Genomic DNA, 8,398 nt, shown 5'->3' with positions numbered 1-8,398 from the left:
TTGGTGAAAAAGTGGGGAGATTAGGTGTGGGGCGACTTGTCAGTGGGGCGACATGTCCTGCTTCCCTACTGTGGATTTTGTTTTATTCGTGGTTTACCTGTTTTCCTGGTTTTCGTGGGTTACAGTAAACCATGAATTTCAGAAATCCACGAAGAATAATCCAGAGGTGGAATCATTGAATGACAATTGTGACAAACTTGACAGCAATGGTAGTAATTCGTGTTTCGGAAATTATGGAAATATTACAACAACAAATGACGTCTACAATGATATGCAAATTATGAGAATAAGATGTTTTACGACAGTATGGGTTATCTTTTCTTCAACTTTATTCGGTGTACTTCTATTATTTATCCTACTTGAATATCGCTACAAATTGCAACTGCAATACTTTTCTTTATTTATCGGAATGGCCAATCCACTTTTCCGAAAGTCAAAGGAAGAATCACTCGAATCTGATACATATGAAGCTTATTGTGATGGCGACTATGAAATGGTGTATGGACCTTTGCGTTCATTTCTTGAAGAGAGACACAGTTATTATCTTATCTTGTCAGACAGAGGAAATGGGGATGTACGGCCTGGTCAAAATAGACTTGCCATAAGTAATTCCATTTCAAAACGTAAAAAGATTATCTTAATTTATTTCAAATGAGTTTGTTAACAATTAATGGGCGAGCTATGAAGCTACTATTGGGACTGAGCATTTAATTGGGTTGCAAACGAAAAAAATTGGAGAGTAATATAAAATTAAAAAAAACCGCAATGTGTAATGCAAATGATGTCACTGGACGCCAATGACCATCTTCGTTAAACAGACACATTAAATGAAAATAACATTTTCTGTAAATGTTTAGATCAAGCAATGGAACGTTAGTGAAGACAACTTTGTCATTTATAAAGGATAGATGATAAAATTATAATATCAAATAAATTTGAATTCATACTTTTTTAATTTATATATACTGGGATATCTAATATAAATTAGTGGGCTTTTTGTTAGTAAAAAAGGAAGAGAAACTCATACATATTACATTTATCATACTTTTTTGTTAAATAGGGAACATCAACACCTATTTTTTAAATCATGTAGAGTTTAAATTTTACATTTATTTACAAGTATATCTGTTTTATCAAAGTATTAACACGAAAAAAAAGAGAAAGTACCAAAATACAACGCATTAATCACAAACATCCAGATACCCAACGAAAAAAGAAAAGTGGAAGTACCAAAATTCAACGCATCAATAACCAGCATCCAAGTATCCAACTAAAAAGGAAAATAGGAAGTACCAAAATTCAGCGCATCAATCACCAATATTGAAGTACCCAACGAAAAATAAAAATAAACAAAGATCAAGTGACTGTCACTGAAAAATGAGAAATTATTTTGTAAAATGTGTTTGGTGTAAGTTCCTTGGACCGTGACGCATGCAAACCATGTGTCTTTTGTTTAATGAAAATTAAACATTCTAACAGGATGTGACAAAGTTGCTACAATAGTAAAATTTAAACGATAACGGGTTTCTTTCATTTCAAATACCACTCCCATATACCTAAATCTATTTTGTATAAAATTACATATTTCATAGGTAAAAAAAATCGAACAAATCGAAATAAAGGTTAGAAATAGTGACACCATTTAAATGCATAAATAAATGACATTTCTTTTATTTGAAAATGTAACTAATTGTGTCTTCTTATTAGATTCAAGATAACATACATTACACAACCACCAAATATCATTTGGAATATATAAAGCAATATTTTTAAATAGCCATTACGGTTTTTATACTGTAAATATAATGATAGTGTATTGTTCTGGGGACACAAGCTACGAGAAACATAAAAACTTTTGTTCAATCATTTATTTAACAGTCAGTGTGCTTATATTTTGTCAAAATAAGCTAAAAAATATCGTTGATGAATTATACACTTGCAAGAGAATAATAAGACCTCATTGAATTCGTTTTCAAGTGATCTTCAATTTAATTCCTAAGCTAGAGATGGATTATACATGATTAAGAATGTACAAGGAAAATAATGTCAACATTCATTGAAAGTAAAACAGAGGTAAACATTATGATTTGTCTGATTCGATCACCTAAATGCCATTCTAATACAGGTAAATTCAAAAATATACATCCTTTTAACCTCAAAATTGAGGTCAATTGAAAAAAGAATGAATTGACATAGAAATTTCTTTTTGCATTATCTAGTTATATTAATGTTTATATATTGTTACCATGGCCGTCGGCTGTTGTATTAGTCATCTCGATAGTTATCTAGATGGCGCCTGGACTAAAATACACATGATACGAAGCTACATATTATTAATTGCATGCCTTGTGAATTGCTTAATTTTGATTTTTTTTAAATAGGATAAATATCACTTACTATTTGGTGATGAATGAGCCGCATCTTTAAAAGTTTTAAGCACTAACAATTAAATAGAAGGAAGTATGATTGCCATAAAAACCATTGAAGACCATTAGAGACCATATAAAATGCATATAAGTAAAGTAACCAAATATGCCCGTATGCACTTGCATTGCACTTATCTTCAGTTTTAAGAGTATACAAAAGTAACAACAGAGATGCTATAAGAAGAAGGTGAACTGTTTCTAAAGTTTCGCTAATATTTGAAATTAATATCTTTAATACAAAATTGAACAGACTTTAAAGAGATCGGGTATTGACTTTATTTCTATAAAAGACACAGATAAGAAAATGTAGTATAAGTGCTAATAAAACAGTTCTTTATCCAGTTCACAATTGGAGTTGAATCCAGAAAAGCGCCTCGGACGCACTAAATTATTAAAAGTGTTGTCTTTTAATTTTTTTTACAGCATTGGATCGATACCTCTGCTGGTGGAGAATCATTTCCCGAGGGTAGCATCAGCTTAGTAGTCAGTATTAAGATGGATTTGGCTTTATTTAGGTGTTTTTTGTTATATACCTCTTCAACTGTTTCGGTTTTCATACATCCTCGGCTTTTAAATATTTCGCTCTGAGCGTTCCTGATAAAAGTAAATCTAGAAATGCGCTTAGGACTCATTAAATTATTGAACGTGTTGTTTAAAGATTTTGTTTTTTTACATATACATCAATGAGACAGTTTTCACCAAGAAATGAAATACACATAATTTTTCGTGTTTGTTATATATAATAATCTGTTTAGTGGTATTTAAAGGTTGTTTAAAATATTCAAAGCTACCCTAAACATTAACAGATGTCATTACATTAACAAATATTTTATACATGGATACATTTGTGAAATACTTGTGTAATTTTGTTGTCCTACTGTTTAAACATTATTGGTTATTCGTAAAATTTCCCCACTTTAATTGATTTTATGTGTGTAGCAGGATCGTTGGGGTTAAACTGTTGTACAGTTTTGTCGTTTTTCTATGCCAATAGATTATCAGTATGTTTTTGACTTATAAGCCTAAATATGTTCTTGGTGTCTTTCGCCTCTCTGGTTAGCTTAAGATTAGATTATGCTTGAGCTACTATTTTTAAAGTAACTATCTTTCTGACAATAAACTCATCATAGATACAAGGATTAAATTTAATATTCACGCAAGACGCACATTTCGTCTACCCAAGACTCATCAGTGACACTCGATTCCCAAAAAAAATTAAAGGTCAAATAAAATACTAAGTTAAACATTGTTGAAGAGTATTGAAACCAAAATTCCCAAAAGTTGTGCTGAATACAGCTGAGATAATCTTTTCCCGAGGTAAAAATACTAAGTATTTCAATAATTCAAAAGACAAATGAGAGTTCTGATAAGCAAACAGTTCTACATCAGAAAATTGGATATGTTTATCAAAAGGATCGTTTGTTGAATACACTACCAATGATGTGTGTTCCATGTTTAAGGTACAATTAATTGGGATATAACTTGAACTACTCAAAATCAAATTATAACTTGGCGTTAAGATATCCACAACCTGCTATAATATGTCTCTATCCTAATTTATCACACCTAGAGAAGTTCTCTAAAAAAAATTATTCCTTGTCGCAAATCGAGCTCTTTGCTAAGTTGGTTTACAATTTTGTGTCATGTTGATGTTGTAGTTGTCGTTTGTTGACGTGATCAAAAAGGTTTCTCGTTTCTTGTTTTTTTAATAGATAAGACCGTTGGTTTTCCCGTTTGAATAGTTTTACACGTATCTAGTAACATTTGGGATCTCTTTTTGGCGTGTGGTTCGGTGTGGGCCAACACTTCGTGTTACTGAGATTTCTGTCAGTGACATTTTATTCTTAGATATTTTGAATTTTTCTTCTTAGGATGATTTGCTTCATTACATTCAATGGGAAAAGGGGTATGTGCAGTCAGTAAGTGACCTTACTTATCGTGAAAATATGATTTTTTAATAAATTTTAGCAATTTCCAAAAAAGTACAAACCAACAATTTTATTAAATATTATGGTCTGATATAAAAAATCTCTAACACTATGAAAAATGCCTCAAAGAAAACTGTCTAACACTGGTGATACTTTCTTTAAAAAAAGCAGGTGTAACATGTGTAATGTGAAAGTCAAATTTGTATATGAAAACTGAGTAGATGCAGTTATTCAACTACCAACAATCAAATTTTTGAAAAAAACTATTAGTTATTTATACTACATAAAGGTCAGAATATTTCATAATAAAAAAAAATCTTGTAGAGATGCTTATTTAAAAACCTGTCAATAGACATTTTTGCATAGGATTATAGCAACTAATACCTTTTTGTTCAAAATGAAATTAGAAAATACCAGGTTATGTAAATTTTGTAAACTTGGAGAAAAACCATTGAACATCTGTTTTTGAATGCCCAATAACATTTCAATTGTGGCAGTCTATTTCTAATATCATTGTGAAACGTTTTTTGGTAAACTTTGATCTCAACAAAGAGAATGTGTTTCTTGGTTGCAATCATGAAAGTATATTATATAATCTGCTAATCATAATTACCAAAGAATTATTTATATAAGCATTGTTTTCATTTGATCTATGCTTAGTTAAGAGAAAAGAAATAATTTATAAACTATGAGTAAATCTATTCCTTTAAAAATATTTCTATCAAAAAGTAAGTCATGATACATATTGTAGAAAAACAGATGTGTGAAAGTATTAAGTGTTGTATGTGAGTAAGTGAGAGAGAGAGAGAGAGAGAGAGAGAGAGAGAGAGAGAGAGAGAGAGAGAGAGCGAGAGAGAGAGAGAGAGAGATCATTTAATATGTAACCTCAAATATTCTTATTGTTAAAAATAATTAGTCAGACATACATTTGGTTTATTGTTTTTTCATCTTCTGTATTTGTCCCTTTGCTCATGAGTGTACGGGCATCTTTACTTTCTAACATGAACTCAGTTCATAACAGTATTAAGAAATTTTACTGGCAAGCATACTCCGTTTTGTTAAAATAAGAATGAACGTCTTTTTTATCGTGTTCCTCGTGTATTTAGCACTAAGGCCAGCCCATTGTAAAAACTTGTCTTGTTCTTAGGACTATTTCGTTCATTTATTGACGAGAATAGGCAAAATCGAAATTCATATTACAATGCAATAACTGGAAGTTGAGCTGAAATTTATCTATGAGTTTTCCTCTTCGAATCTTATTTTTTTAAGTGTGTGAAATTGAGTGCAACCGAGGACACATGAATTATCACTGATATTAGTATAGTTATAAATTTAATGTTTACCAAATTGTGAATTTGTTGAAATACTAAGGCTTTTCTACCTCAGGCATAGACTAATTTAACTGTATTTGGAATTTCAGGAATTTTGGATCTCAATGCTCTTCAACTTCGTTCTTTATTTGGCTATTTATAACTTTTTTGGATTCGAGCGTTACTGATGAGTCTTTTGTAGACGAAACGCGCGTCCGGTGTATATACTAAATTTAGTCCTGGTATCTACAATGAGTTTATTTAAAATCTTAAGTGGTTGACTAAGTTTAAATGCAGCAATAATTGAGTAAATTTTAAATGACGAAACTTTTGTTAAGGTTTCCAACAACTTTCAACATGCGAGTTAGAAGGATTTGGAGAGCCTATACATGTTATATGACTAGAAAGACTATAGCATATAATTTTAGTCAGTATCTATTTAAAATATAATACCTGGCAATTATAACCTATGATAGCTTACAATGCAAATATTAATATGTTCCAAACCAATATCACCGTATCAAAATAATAACTGAAGTAGCACGAGTTTCGTGACGAAGCATTAACCATAAAATTACCACTGCATTAACACATATTTGACGAAGCAAATACACATGAGTACAAGCAACTAAGCCCTCCGCACCAGTTAAAATATCATCCATCTTATACCAAGCTAGTAAGGAAAATTGGTTTATTTGCAAAAACAAATACACAAAAGGTCATTATAACAAGCAACCACGACCTCTGCACCAATTAAAAAACGGTAACCTTATCCAAATTAGCAAGGAAATTAGGTTTGAAAAATAAAATATTAGAAAATGATGATCAATAAATGAAACAAAATAAGTGTTGGGTTGCGACATATTTAGAAAAAAACATATTTTCTCATCGTAAATTCAAAGTAATGAGTAACATATGCATACATTAAAATAAAACACGTCTCATACAGATGTCTAAGGCGGATTTGATACTATTTGCAAACTTTAAATTGCCTTTTTCATTTAAATGCACAACGTCGTTTGCTATCAGTGATTCAGAATCAGACCACATGCCTCTGTGATGCCAAAACTTTCTTAATGATCAATTTTACATGTGCAATTACTTCATTAACAATTTCGTTGTAATTTCATTGCCGATTCGCGTTAAAACGGTGAAAAAGTTGACCGACAATAATATGTTTTACATCATAACCATTAATGATGAAACCCTCAAATGAAGTTTTATTTCGAGCTTATAGTTTTTGGTCAACACTATCATGATTAATATCATTACCCCCATCTTGCAAAAATACAACATTGGGTTTACCTTCAGCTATAATTTTTTAATAAGCATGGTTGAAACATACATTGTAGACCTTGACGTACATTGCCGCCACCAAAACCAAATAAGTTTACTAAAATATTGAAAACAACACGTTATTAATTTTTTGCGTCCGACGCGCTTTTCTGGATTTACCTTCATCAGGAACGCTCAAAGCCAAACATATGAAATCCGAAGATGTATAAGTACCGAAACCGTTGAAGAGCTGTATGTAAAAAAATACCTAAAATAATAGCCAAATTCATCTAAAGCCAACTTTGCCTGAGGAAGTTGAAACCTTAGTTTCTTAATAATTAATAAATTTTTAAACGGACAATTTTAGTACAGTTTGTTAAATCATGTCAGTACCGAAATACTGACTACCGAGCTGATGATACCCTCGGGGACTGATAGTCCACAAGCAGAGGTATCGACCCAGTGATGTAAAATATTGAAAACAACACGTTATTAATTCTTTGCGTCTGACGCGCTTTTCTGGATTTACCTTCATCAGGAACGCTCAAAGCCAAACATATGAAATCCGAAGATGTATAAGTACCGATCCCGTTGAAGAGCTGTATGTCAAAAATTTTCTAAAATAATAGCCAAATTCATCTCAAGCCAACTTTGCCTGAGGGAGTTGAAACCTTAGTTTCTTAATAATTAATACTAAAATATCTCTTTCGTAAAAAGACAAATTTGACTGGCCCTTATGTTTATTGCATAAAACAAAATCATTTAACCTACGAATGAAAGAATGGCAAAAAATAACTGCACGTTTGTCCATAATGTAGCAAAAAGTGAAGTAAATTTTATTTAAAGATGTACTAAGGTGAGGTTTTGGAATTTGTGTCAAATGTTCGGACTCCTTGGGTTTTTTCCATACAATACAATGTAAAATATTTTCCCCAATAACACCCATTTATTTTTTCATATAAGACTTAATAGCTCATGAAAGGTCATTTACCAAAATTTTAGAAGATTCTTAATTTTCTTTCTTTTGTTTTGAGATCTAATAACACCAATGCAAATATAAGGTAAAAGTCCGAGCCAGCCTTTTCCTGCCATATTGTAAATCTCAAATATTTCGAAAAGGAGGTCCATGACCTATCAATATTTTTAGCTTATTTTTATCCTTAATTGATGGATGCTCTACCAGCTTATAGTATCAATTTTAACTTCTAAATTTATTAATTTTCACCTAACCCCACCTAAGTACAACTCAAATTATATATACACAAAAATATGGTCCGCCTTTACCTCAGTTAAAGCTATAAAATAACAAAGTTAATCTTCCCTGCAGTCTTAAATTATTCTATCCCGCTTCTCGATAAGCAAAAATAAATGGTTATACAGTTAAAATAAGACATTTAGGTTTTTGTAATACAGAAAAGATGAAAATAGGAGCTCTTATAACGGAATGATTTCCTTTCAT

Source organism: Mytilus trossulus, chromosome 12, assembly GCF_036588685.1.
Source record: "Mytilus trossulus isolate FHL-02 chromosome 12, PNRI_Mtr1.1.1.hap1, whole genome shotgun sequence".
In the NCBI taxonomy this organism is placed as follows: Eukaryota; Metazoa; Mollusca; class Bivalvia; order Mytilida; family Mytilidae; genus Mytilus; species Mytilus trossulus.
Note: the sequence above shows the minus strand (reverse complement) of the source record.